Below are 13105 nucleotides of genomic sequence, written 5' to 3'. Positions count from 1 at the left end.
TCTTGTTTCTTGCAACCTTTCTGAACTAGAACTTAACAGTTCTGGTAGTTGTGTGTGTGTGTTTGCATTTCTTAGGATTTTCTATATACACAATTGTGTCATATGCAAATAGGTATATTTTTACTTCTTTCTTTCCAACCTGGATGCTTTTCATTAATTTTTCTGGTCTAATTAGCCTGTGTAGTGCTGCCAGTAAAATGCTTAATAAAAATGGCAAGAGTGGATATTTTTCTCTTATTTTTGTTTTGTTCCTGATCTCAGGGGGAAAGCTTTCAGTCTTTTACTACTAAGTATGATGTTAGCCGTGGGCTTTTTATAGTCGTCCTTTGTCAGGTCAAGAAAATTTCCTTAGATTTCTAGTTTGTTGACTTTTTTTTTTTAAATCACAAAAGACTGTTAGATTTTGTCAAATGCTTTTTCAGTATCTATGAGATGATCATGTGGTAGTTTTTTTCCTTTTATTCTCTTAATAAGGTATATTATGCTGATAGATTTTTAAATAATGAATGAGCCCTGCATACCTGGGATAAATCCCACTTGTTAATGACATCTAATGCCTTTTATATATTGTTGGCTTCAGTTTGCTAGTACTTTGCTTAAGATTTTTGCATGTGTATCAGAAGGTACATTGGCATTGTCTGGTTTTGGTATTAGGTTATCACTGGCCTGACAGGGTTGGGAAGTGTTCCTCTTCCTCTTCACTGCTTCTTCTTCTTCTTCTTCTTCTTCTTTTTTTTTGGAAGAGTTTGTAAATGATTCATCTTAATTTTACTTTAAGTGTTTGATAGAATTCACCCATGAAGCTATCTGAAACTAGGCTTTTCTTTGGGGAAAGTTTTAAAATTACTAATTGACTATTGTTTACTTGGTATAGATCTGTTTGGATTTTCTATTTCTTCTTCTTCCTTTTTTTTTTGAGACAGATTCTCACCCTGTCACCCAGGTTGGAGTGTAGTGGTATGATCACTGCTCACTGCAGTCTCAACCTCCTGGCCTCAAGTGATTCTCTCACCCCAACATCCCAAGGAGTTGGGACCACAAGCATGCACCACCATGCCCGGCTAATTTTTGCTTTTATTTATTTATTTTTTTGTAGAGACAGGGTTTTGCTTCTTGTCCAGGCTGGTCTCGAACTTTTCAGCCCAAGTGATCTGCCCGCCTCAGCCTCCCAAAGTGCTGATATTACAGGCATGAGCCACCATATGTGGCCTAGGTTTTCTATTTCTTCTTGAGTCCAGTTAAGCTGTTTTTGTTTTTCTTTGAATTTGTCCATTTCATCTGTTTTCTTATTTGTTGGCATACATTTGCTCATAATATTGCCCTGTAGTCATCTTGCTTGACCTATCAGTAGCCTATGACACAGCTGATCATTCTCTCCACCTTGAAATCCTTTTTTTACTTAGTTCCTGAGACACTGCACTCACCTGTTTCTCTGAGCTCTTCATCTCAGGTTCTTTTGTTGGCTCCTCATTCCCCCAATCTCTGAACATCAGAGTGTCCCAAACCTCAGCACTGGACTTCTTCTCTTCTCTATCCATTCTTCTTCCTTGGTGCTCTCATCCATCTCTTGATTTTAAGTATCATCATTAATTAGGTGACATCTTCAAGATTTATAACTCCAGTTCCAATTGCTCTTCTGAATTCTGGCTCAGATATGCAATTGCCTACCTGACATCTATACTTAGATGTTGCATATCCATTTCAGACCTCACCTGTCCAACACTAAACTCTTGATATTCCCATGTGAATGTGCTGTTCCCTTAGACTTCCTCATCCCAGTAAATGGTGTCTCCATAATTTCAGGTGCTCAGCCACAAACCTTGAAGTCATTCTTAACTCCTCTGTCTTCTCATATCCAATAGCTAATCTTTTTAAGAATCGTGTAGACTCAACCTTTAAAATATGTCCAGGATCTGGTCACTGATTTCCACCTCCATTGACTACCACCACTGCCACAGGTCACCATCAACCCTCACCTGCACAGTGAATGGCCTCTTCAGTGATCTTCCTACTTCTGTCCTTGTCTCTTTACAATCCATCCTCCATATAATATCTAAACAGAGTACACTAATGTCTTTAGTCATGTCATGTCATTCCTCTACTGAAAATGCCAACAGCTCTCGTGTCACTCATGAGACAGAGTCTTTACAGTGGCTACCAGCCCTTTACAATTCGGCTGTCAGTATGTCTCTCACGTCTCCTGCTTTCCCCCTCATGTACTCTTCTCCAGGAACACTTGCCTCTGTGCTGTTCCTTAGACATGCCAAGTATTCTTCTGCCTCAGGTCCTTTGCACTTACTGTGCCCTCATACAGGGCCAGAGATTCTCATGCTCCTTCCCTCCCTCCTTCAGGGATTTCCTTCAATGCCACCTTTCAGTGTGGCCTTCTGAGATTTTCTCCCTCTCCCTTTGCCAGCGTGCTCTATCCTTTCTTCTGTTCCATTGTTCTCCGAAGCACTTACCACCACCAGTAAAACACAACATGTTTTACTTGTTTGTTTCCTATCTCTCCCACTAGAGTCTAAGCTCCATGAGGGCAGGAGTTTTCGCCTGTTTCATTGTGTACTCTATTCCAGGCACCTAAAACAGTACCTGGCTCATAGTGGCTGCTGTTATGGTTCCCATATCTGGCTGTGCTTCATTCATTCATTCAACAATATGCATATTACATGTGCATGAATGAATGATGCACAACCAGGTATTGGAGCCACTATTAGGGAGGGCCTTCAAACAGCATGAGGGTGGGTGGTCTACTCTTGGGGCCAAAATTATGATATTGTGTGATTTGGGGAAAGGTGTACTGAAGACAAAACAAGACATTGACTGGACACTGATCCTTTCGATCAATTCAATTTGACAAGTGAGCTCCTGCAGAGAGGCTGATATTGTGCAAGTTGTTGGGATTCAGGGACAACTAGGACACACAGTAACTGCCCTCAGTGAGCCTGTCAAGAATTCAAAGAAGCAAATACATTATTATAATACAGGATTATGAGTACTTCTTTGGAGGAAAATACAAAATACAAAATTGGGCCACTAAATATTTCAAAGGTTGGCAGGGGCCCTCAAGGCTTCCACTGGAGATGATTTTGAGCTGGCTCGTAAGTAAATATATGTCGAGAAGCTTATTATTTCATAGAATGATGAGTAACATTAAAGACAAAACAGTAGTTACAAGGAAGTGTGCCACTCATCTTTGAGTTGCCTCATACCAGCTTGAGAGAGCTGATTGCTAAATTTTCAGAAATTTCAAGAGTTGATTAACATCATGTTGGTAGCTTGAACTTGGCCATGGTGGGAGAATACAGCACATAAACCAGCTGCATATATATCAGGGTTTCCCTGCCAGCACCTACTCAGTGGAGCTGTTTGCTAAACATTTACCAGCGAACCCCTGGGCACAGGACAGATGTGTCCCCATGGTTTATACCATGGGATGGTCATAGCAGCTGTCAGGGACAATACACCTAGGCGATGGAATCTGAGCTGGGCCTTCCTGGTGGGCGAGACTTAAACATCCCAAAGTGAAGATATTGGGTGGAATAGCATCCCTCCAAAATTCATGTCAATCTGGACCCTTGGAATGTGATCTTATGTTAGAAATAGAGTCTTTGCAGAGATGACTAGTTAAGGTGAGGTTATATTGAATCAGGACCTTAAATTCAACAACTGGTGTTTTTATATGAAGAGGGAGATTTGGATATAGAGACACAGAGGAAACCCAGGAAAGAATGTCATGTGAAGAGGGACACATGGAGATATGTAGCCATTAGGTTGGTGCAAAACCAATTGCCATTACTTTTAATGGCAACAATTGCAATTGGTTTTGCACCAACCTTATGCAAGCCAAGGAATACAGAGGATTGCTGTCAACCATCCGAAACTGGAAAGGAGCAAAGAAGGATGCTTCCCTGTAGGATTCAGAAGGAACACAGTCCTGCTGAAACCTCGATTCTTGATTTCAGATTTCTAGCTTCAGAACTGTGAGACAATAAGTTCTAAGCCACCAAGTTTGTGGTAGTTTGTTACTGCAGCCCAAGGAAACTGACACGGAATTGGATGAATAAGGAAAAAGAGGTGGGAATGTAGAAGGGATGCCCAATGGATGGGGAAGGATAAGAACCATTCCCATGTATTGAGGGCTTCTATAAGCCTCCTCCATTCCTATGATGTGCTTCCTGCATCTTAAACATCATTTCTGTGAATCCTTAAAATACTCCTATGAGGCAGAGTTCATTATGCTCGTCTTAAAGATAAAAGCAGCACAGTTAAGAGATGTTAAGCAGGTTGGGCATGGTGGCTCACGCCTGTAATCCCAGCACTTTGTGAGCAGAGGCGGGTGGATAACCTGAGGTCAGGAGTTTGAGACCAGCCTGGTCAGCATGGTGAAACCCTGTCTCTACTAAAAATACAAAAAAAAAAAAAAAAGTAGCTGGGTGTGGCAGCGGGCACCTATAATCCCAGCTACTTGGGAGGCTGAGGCAGGAGAATCACTTGAACCTGGGAGACAGAGGTTGCAGTGAGCCGAGATCGTGCCACTGCACGTCAGCCTAGGCAACAAGAGTGAAACTCCATCTCAAAAAAAAAAAAAAAAAAAGCAATTTGCTTAAGGTAACACAGCTACTTATGACAGAACTCTGATTTGAAACAGCCTTGTTGACTTTTAATGCTCACATTCCTTCCTCTGTGACACTCTGCCTGGCTGATGTTCTCTCCCAGGTGGGCAAGAACCATCTCAACAATCTCAAGTGATGGAGATGGAAATAAGATATTAAAATCTTCAATATCTACATCAAGGAAGAAGGACAATGAGATTTTAGGGCCCAAGTAGAGTTCAATATCTTTTGCTTTGCAAAGATCACCTCAACCTGGTAGAGAGATTCGGAAGTCATTAAAGAATAATACTTCAAGTAATCACAGACATGCTAAGAAAAATTCTACAGGGGAACTGAGACCCTTTGTGTTGGAGGAAACCCACCATCATGTTAAGAAGAGATAGAGCAGCTGATGTATATGTTGATTAAAATCTTTTCTCCCCCCAAGTGGTGCCTTTTATGCGGCATTGCAGTCAAACATCACAGTAAAGGGAATAAAAATCCGGCTACTAGAACAGCAGGCCACAGGGAGACAACATTGTGCACATTTGTACACATAAGACAAATTTCGACTGTGAAAATGTTTCCAACAGGGTTAAAAGGGAAGAATCACATCAAGTGACTGTGGTGAGTATGGCACTGCATTCAGGATATATTTAATGGATAAAAAGCCAATGGCTGGCCAGGCACAGTGGTGCATGCCTGTGTATAGTCCCAGCTACTCAGGAGGCTGAGGCAGAATGATGGCTTAGCCCAGGAGTTCAAGGCTGTAGTGCTGTGAGCTATGATCTCATTTTACCGTTAGGATTTCGTTTGAATTTGTATATGGATAAGGGTGATCAACCAATTATGTTATATAAGTGAACATTTCTAACATAGGTGCACTAGTTAAATGGGAGGAGCATGTAATTATAATTTTCTGAATTCCTCACCTTACCTTGTTTACAAATACGTAGCCTACATATGGGATATGATTTTTCTCATCTGATTACTAAATTTATTAAAAGTCTAACATTAAAAATGATGACATTTTACCTATTTGGTTTTTTTTTTTAATTATGGTGGTTAGAATGTTTTAATCTGTGATTCTAACTCTCTGGGGTCTGAAGTTGGCTTAGCAATAAGAATTGGCTTCCATTAGGCCCATATCTCACTGGAGTATTCAACAGAGAGATCAAAAACTAGTAGCCTGAGGGCCAAGCTTGGCTGTCACTAAAGTGAGTTATGTTTGGCTCTTACTGGTTAGTTGTTTTAAACATTTGAATTCAAATGCCTTTAGTTGAAGTTTGACCACACTCTGTCTCCACCACTCTTTATGGTCTCACATCCAGCCCAGTGCCCATAGTTTATCATCTAGGTGGCCCTTGAAAACCTTTGCTTCTGCTATCGTTGAAGGGAATGCTTTGTTGGACTATTTTTCCCACACTTGCAGAAATATTTCTGTCATTTTGATTATGCTTCTAATTCCTACAGAAGGCATATTAGTTATTCATACTTCAGGGTGAAATATTTCAGTCGGATTGCTGTTCTCTTCAAGTCTAAAGTCCAGCCTGGAGAATCCTGGAGTTTTTCTGGTAGGGAGTGTGTATCCTTGAAGCTTAAATGATGAAGGGAAAAGGGTAAGCCGAGAGGGACCAGGTAGAAGGAAACTTTGGGCGGTCAGAGCACCAGGCCAGGAAAGAGGGAGTCCCCACTGATGACCTGATGAGTAGTGTGGCCATGAGAAAATTCCTTCCCAGCATTTCTGGACAATGTATATATTCTTCTACATCCCAAATTCTGAGACAAATCGGTTGAGAAAATGGAAAAAAAGTATTACAATTCTGCGAGAATTAAAGCTTAACAATCAGCAGAGGCCCCAGTGGTTTGAAAGATTCATCGAGGGATCCACTGAAGGCAAGATCAACTGACACAGCAGTTGAAGGCTGAGGTCAACATTTCCGAGAGCAAGGCGGGGAGCACATGTAGTGAAGGTGCCATGGGCTGATCAGGCCGCCTTGCTTATAACTGATACCATGTTACAGGCCTGTGTTCCTGGCCCTGTCTGCTGCTAACTGGGAGGCATTCTTGCAGATAAAATAAACATTAAGAACTTTACACTTTTTAGGTCAGGTGCGGTGGCTCACACCTGTATTCCAAGCACTTTGGGAGGCTGAGGCAGGTGGATCACCTGAGGCCAGGAGTTTGAGACCAGCCTGGTCAACATGGTGAAACCCCATCTCTACTAAAAGTACAAAAATTAGCGGGGCGTGGTGGCGAGTGCCTGTAGTCCCAGCTACTCGGGAGGCTGAGGCAGGAGAATCACTTGAACACAGGAGGCAGAGGTTGCAGTGAGCCAAGATTGTGCCACTGCACTCCAGCCTGGGTGACAGAAAGAGACTCCATCTCAAAAAAACAAAAAAAGAGAAAGTTTAAAATATAAAATTGAAAAAAGAACTTCGCACTTTTTATAGCATACTTTACACAGACCCTAAGAGTGATGTTCCCAGAAATAACAACTTTTGGAAGCAAAAAAATCTGTAAATTGACGATTTTGAATTGTGATTTCTATGTGATGCTGTTAACTTTGCTGGGCTAGATTTGAATGTTAGATTATTCAAAAACTCCTTAGGAATGTTTGCTAGCCTTTGACAAGGTTTGGATATTTGCTGTAGGTTATAGTTCTTTGTAAATACTACTAGACAGAATATTTCTTATTTATTAAAATATGTTAAATCTAAGCAGGCACGGTGGCTCATGCCTGCAATCTCAGCACTTTGGGAGGGCAAGGCAGGTGGATCACTGGAGGCCAGGAGTTCGAGACCAGCCTGGTCAACATGATGAAACCCTGTCTCTACTAAAAATACAAAAATTAGCCGAGTGTGGTAGGGGGCGCCTGTAATCCTAGCTACTGGGGAGGCTGAGGCACGAGACTTGCTTGAACCCAGGAGGCGGAGGTTGCAGTGAGCCGAGATTGTGCCACTGCACTCCAGCCTGGGCGACAGAGCCAGACTCAGTCTCAAAAGAAACAAACAAACAAACAAACGAAAAATGTTAAATCCAGAATAATGAGTAAATAACTTCTGATTTCTCATTTCCAAGTTCTAAGTATTAATATTTATTGAGAATTTGAAAACACTACAAAAAATGAGAATACAAAAAGGTGAGTAAGAGTCTGTTTTGAAACTTTGCCTCAGGCCAATCTTGTTCCTGGAGGAAAAATAATGGTCTCCAGGAGGCATGGGTTTCTACCAGGAAGCAAAGTTATTGAGTAAATGTCACAGGCTAAAGAAGCCACAGGGATTTGCTCTTGTTTATCTATCTCCCACGTTCTCAATTTCATCTAGAAACATCACTTGACTTTTATCTTGGCTGACAAATCAGCTCATGTACCTAAGGAAGCTTAACTGAACGTGGCAACCCGAGCTGCTGTTTTGGTCATGGAATCAGATGTCTTTTACTATTCTGAGGCCCAAAGAGGCCAGGGTGAAATAGCAGGATCTGCGGCTTTCCATGTGTCAACTGCATGTTTTCCAGCCCAGACCAGTTCCGGTGGAACAAGATGTGATCAACCATATCAGGTTCTCTAAGTGCAGTGATCGCTCTTTTGAGAAGAAACTATTCTTTATCACCATTGTGATGAATTGTGAGACAAGTGTCTCTGCATCTGACGCCCTCTCACCCTGGAATGCTGGCAAAGCAAAGACAGAGCAGGGATGAAATTTATCAGGCACATGTTTAACTTCTCACTTCGACCCAAATCAAAATGGAAGCCTCCTTCGTTGCTTATCAAAGCCCATTAACCAACCATATTGAGGTGTTTGCTAGCAAGGACAAAGTTGGAAAAGAGCTCATGCCTCTTATACTTTAGGGAGTATAATAGACAATGATTGGCCTCTGTTCTACTCCCTTTTTAAAAAAAAACGGGAGAGCTGGGTGCAGTGGCTCACGCCTGTAATCCCAGCACTTTGGTAGGCCGAGGTGGGTGGATCGCGAGGTCAGGAGATCGAGACCATCCTGGCTAACACGGTGAAACCTCGTCTCTACTAAAAAAAAATACAAAAAAAATTAGCCGGGCATGGTGGCAGGCGCCTGTAGTCCCAGCTACTCGGGAGGCTGAGGCAGGAGAATGGCGTGAACCCGGGAGGCAGAGCTTGCAGTGAGCCGAGGTTGCACCACTGAACTCCAGCCCGGGTGATAGAGTGAGACTCTGTCTCAGAAAAAACAAACAACAAACAACAACAACAACAAAAAAAACAACAAAGAAAAAACAGGGGATAGTGAGAACATAGTTCCCACTGCCACAAATTATGCAGTTGCGTTTCCCACATTTGGGGAAATCACAGGGTCAGCACCTCTGGAGTGCAATGGGACCTCACCCTGGGAAAACCACCTTCATGATCCTGGTATCTCCCCTGCCAGGTAAAGATCTGTTCCACTCATGTTTTATGTGTGTGGCCAGTGGAGGGAGAAATTAAAATTAAATTTTCCTTCTAGTCTAAAAGGACCACTCATTTTGATATAACAAGCATGAGTTGATTGTTATATGATGTGTATAATTAGATATAGATGTGCATGCAAAGTTTAGACCCCGTAGATATGGATGATGTAGATGGAGTGGATGGTGTCGATGGAGTTGACATAGATATTATAGATGCTGTAGAGGTAGCTGTCGATTACGTAGATGCCAATGTAGAGTGGATGGTGTGGATATATACACAGATGTAGACAGAGTAGATGCAACTATAGATGCAGAAGTGCCTGGCATAGCTGTAAATATGGATGCAGATGAGGTAGGTGACATAGGTTAGGGCTTCTCAACCTCAGCACTATTGATATTTTAGGCCGGATATATCTTTGTTTTCAAGGACTATCCTGTGCGTTGCAGGGTTTTGCAGTATCCCTGGGATTTAGCAGCATCTCTGGCTTAGATGCTGAGGGCATTTCTTCTCCCAACCCTGAGCTGTAACAATAAGAAGTCTTTCTGGAAGTTGCCAAATGTCCCTGGGCAAAGTTGCTCCAGTTGAGAACCACTGGTACAGATGGTACAGATGGTACAGATAAAAATGTTGATGTAGATATTGATGTAATATAAGCATAGGTATAGGTGGTGCAGATAGTAAAGATGAAAATGTAGCTGTAGATGATAAAGCTGTGAACACAGATGTAGGCAGAGTATGTGTAAATGTAGAGGCAAATGATGTCATAAGATACAGCTTATAGATAAATGATATAGCTGTAAATATAGACATAGATGACACATTTGATATAAATAAGGTAGATGTTATGAACTTTATGATCTGGGCAGAAAAATATAGGTGCTGATAATGCAGATGGCATTTCTTTGACCCCTCTTTTGTTTTGTCTTGTTTTGTTTTGTTTTGAGATGGAGTCTCGCTCTGTGCCCAGGCTGGAGTGCAATGGCGCGATCTCGGCTCACTGCAACCTCTGCCTCCCGGGTTCAAGCGATTCTCCTGCCTCAGCCTCCCAATTAGCCAGACTAGCCTGCTAATTTTTGTATTTTTAGTAGAGATGGGGTTTCATCATGTTGGCCAGCCTGGTCAGGCTGCCGTGAGCCACTGCACCCAGCCTGACCCCACTTTTGGAAAAATTTCCAGACCGTGGATAAGCAGCGCCCTGTTAGGAATAGTTTAAGCATGGTATAGCCTGGAGACCGAGAGACTGCCCAGGTGACCTATTAAGGTTCTTTTTGATGAAACCACCTGATCCTGAGATATCACAATTTCTATTAAAGGCTGATACTCAGGGTGAAAAAGAAAAAAAATAAATGATGAAAACCAGCAAGACATGACACTCAAAGATATCCTTTTATTAATATAAGATCACATGGCAAACCTCAGATGGTCTTTCAATTCCTTCAGTAAATCTTAGTAGGATGTTCATACACCAGACAAAACTAAGCAAGTGTTTCTGCTTTCACCACAATCCCAGCCTCGCAGACATCCCCAAGTTGCCAGCTCACAGCTAGCTGACCCACAGTTTAAGCAAATTCTATCCATAGTCCTGAAGGAACCCGACCTATGTCCCAGAGAAGAGAAACATTCATTCTCCCAAGGTCTTGGTTCTCTACCAATCCCAGACTCAACACATTTAGCGAATTGTAAACCTCTCCAAATCATTTTTCAGGACTTGCTGAAAGTGCATTTGCTGTGAACTGTGGCATTTCCAAATATCCAGGACATTTGCTGAATAGAAGGAAACGAGAGTTAGTCAATGAGTCAGCATTTATTCAGTTATGCCAGGGCTGCGGTCAGGGTCCATGGGCTGCTGATGGTTTTCTGGCAGGGTTGAAAGAAGATTAAACTCGAGTGACTCTGTAACATGGGTGGAGAGTTATTGAGCAGCAAATAGTGAAATAAGCCACCTGTACCAATTAGGAATCTGGTGGAGCATGTGCACCTCCTGATTGATTCTGGGAAGAATTTTTTTTTTTTTTTGAGATGGAGTTTGTTGCCCAGGCCGGAGTGTGATGGTGCGATATTGGCTCACCGCAACCTCTGCCTCCTGGGTTCAAGCGATTCTCCTGCCTCAGCCTCCTGAGTAGCTGGGATTACAGGCATGCACGACCAAGCCAGGCTAATTTTGTGTTTTTAGTAGAGACAGGATTTCTTCATGTTGGTCAGGCTGGTCTTGAACTCCCGACCTCAGGTGATCCACCTGCCTTGGCCTCCCAAAGTGCTAGGATTACAGGCATGAGCTACCATGCCCGGATGATTCTGGGAAGATTTATGCTGGGCTTTGAATGAGTGATGAACAGGAAGTTTGTCCACAAGTCTGGAGGATGAGAGTGGACACAGTACAGCAGATGCTTTGGGTGCCCTGCCCATGCCCCTCGGGCCTTAGCATTTTGTGCCATGGCACCTGACTTTCAACTGCCAGCATCTGCCTCTTTGCCTGAGGGCTTTGTCTGGTGGCCAGAGCTTGCTTTGCCCATTCACACAGCAAGCTGGAAGCACTGGGAAATTAGTGCCCTCCCAGTTTCAGCCTTCAACCAAAGATAGACGGGGACTGGTGTTTAAATACCCCAGCTGCCTTACTCCTTTTGCAGGATAACCTTGAAGCTTACAGTCTGCACTGGCTCCAGTAGGATTAAGTTCCAGGTGCCCACAGTGGTAACTTGCTTGCTAATGTACCTTTTACTGCTTCTTTCCCGCTCCCGTCTCAGTTCCTTGCTTTCCCACTCAAATAAACTACTTGCACTTGAATTTGTGCCTGAGAATCTATTTCTGGGGGGAACCTAAAACACACAGGCCGTGGATAGATTCTCTGAAGGTCCTTCTGGCTCCTTATTTTCTATCTTGTAATCCGTTAAGGCAAACAGAAAGCAGAGAAGGCAGGATCTGCCAAACTTTCTTACCTCAGCCCCGAAAATTCAAGGACATCTTTTCCTGGCAATGAAGAAACTCTGTGCCTTTGGGAGCAGCTGCCACAGTGTCAGCTCTGGCCTCATGTTACTTAACCACAGACATCAGCACCTCCCCTTATGGAATTTGAGAGGCATCAGAAATACACTGAAAGAACAATGGCAGAATCCTGGCTGTCACCTCAACACATCTCTCGTGTTCCAGTTCATCTCTGTCCCAGCCTGATACGTGGCAGCATGACATTAAAATGCACATCTAATCACTAATGGAACCCTTGGAGAGGAAGTTTCCATGCCCCTGGAAGCTAAAGTGCTGCACACTGAGCATCTGAGCAAAAGTCAAGTGGACAGATTGATCTTTGGTTTTCCCCCAGACATTGGGCCAGAAGGAGGCAATCGGTGAACTAGCGAGACAGAAGAAGAAATTCTTTCCCCTTCGGTGAGGTTAAAGCCCTTTGCAAACTCAGCACTTAGAACAGTGCTTTTTGTGGGGGGTGTAACTCATTTGAGGAGTGATAGGAAATTCCTCCATGTTTTGTAGTAATAAAGTAACTGCGAGGCACAGTGGCTCATACCTCTAATCCTAGAATTTGGGGAGGCCGAGGTAGGAGAATTGCTTGAGCCCAGGAGTTCAAGACCAGGCTGGGCAACACTGCAAGAGCTCGTCTCTAGAAGAAATTAAAAAATAAAAAACTAGCCAAGCATAGTGGCTCATGCGTGCAGTCCCAGGTACTCAGGAGGCTGAGGCTGGAGGGTTGCTTGTTCCCAGAAGGTCAGAGGCTGCAGTGAGCTGTGATAATGCCACTGCCCTCTAGCCTGGGTGACAGAGTGAGACCCTGTCTCAAGAAAAAAACAAAACTGTTGGTGATGTCTATATGCTCACAGAAGTCCAAATGGGGAGGTGAAATAGTCATTTGTGGTTGTGGGGGTTACTTAGCATCCTAATGCCCTTCCCTCTGTGATGAGGTCATGAAGGCAGGCAGGATCTACTTCCTACTACAGAAGGGAGCTGAGCCAGATGCCCTTTCCCTGGTCCCTGGCCACTAGAGGACGGTCATATTATCTAGTCTCAGCCAATCAAATGCTCTCACCCAGGATGAAGGGGTGGCCTGCCCCTCCACACCGGTGGGTATATCTTGTCAAGTGG

At 43.2% G+C, this 13105-nt stretch overlaps 1 non-coding gene across 1 annotated transcript; it reads right to left on the bottom strand.

Annotated features, from left to right (window-relative positions):
- Nucleotides 1-8846: 8846 nt before the first annotated feature.
- LOC115837408 lies at nt 8847-9004 on the bottom strand. Its single transcript, XR_004032451.1, has one exon. It is a non-coding gene; the product is annotated as a U1 spliceosomal RNA (small nuclear RNA).
- Nucleotides 9005-13105: the final 4101 nt, after the last annotated feature.

This window comes from Nomascus leucogenys, chromosome 11 (assembly GCF_006542625.1).
Source record: "Nomascus leucogenys isolate Asia chromosome 11, Asia_NLE_v1, whole genome shotgun sequence".
Taxonomy (NCBI): domain Eukaryota; kingdom Metazoa; phylum Chordata; class Mammalia; order Primates; family Hylobatidae; genus Nomascus; species Nomascus leucogenys.
Note: the sequence above shows the minus strand (reverse complement) of the source record. Positions and strands in the feature narration are given on the sequence as shown.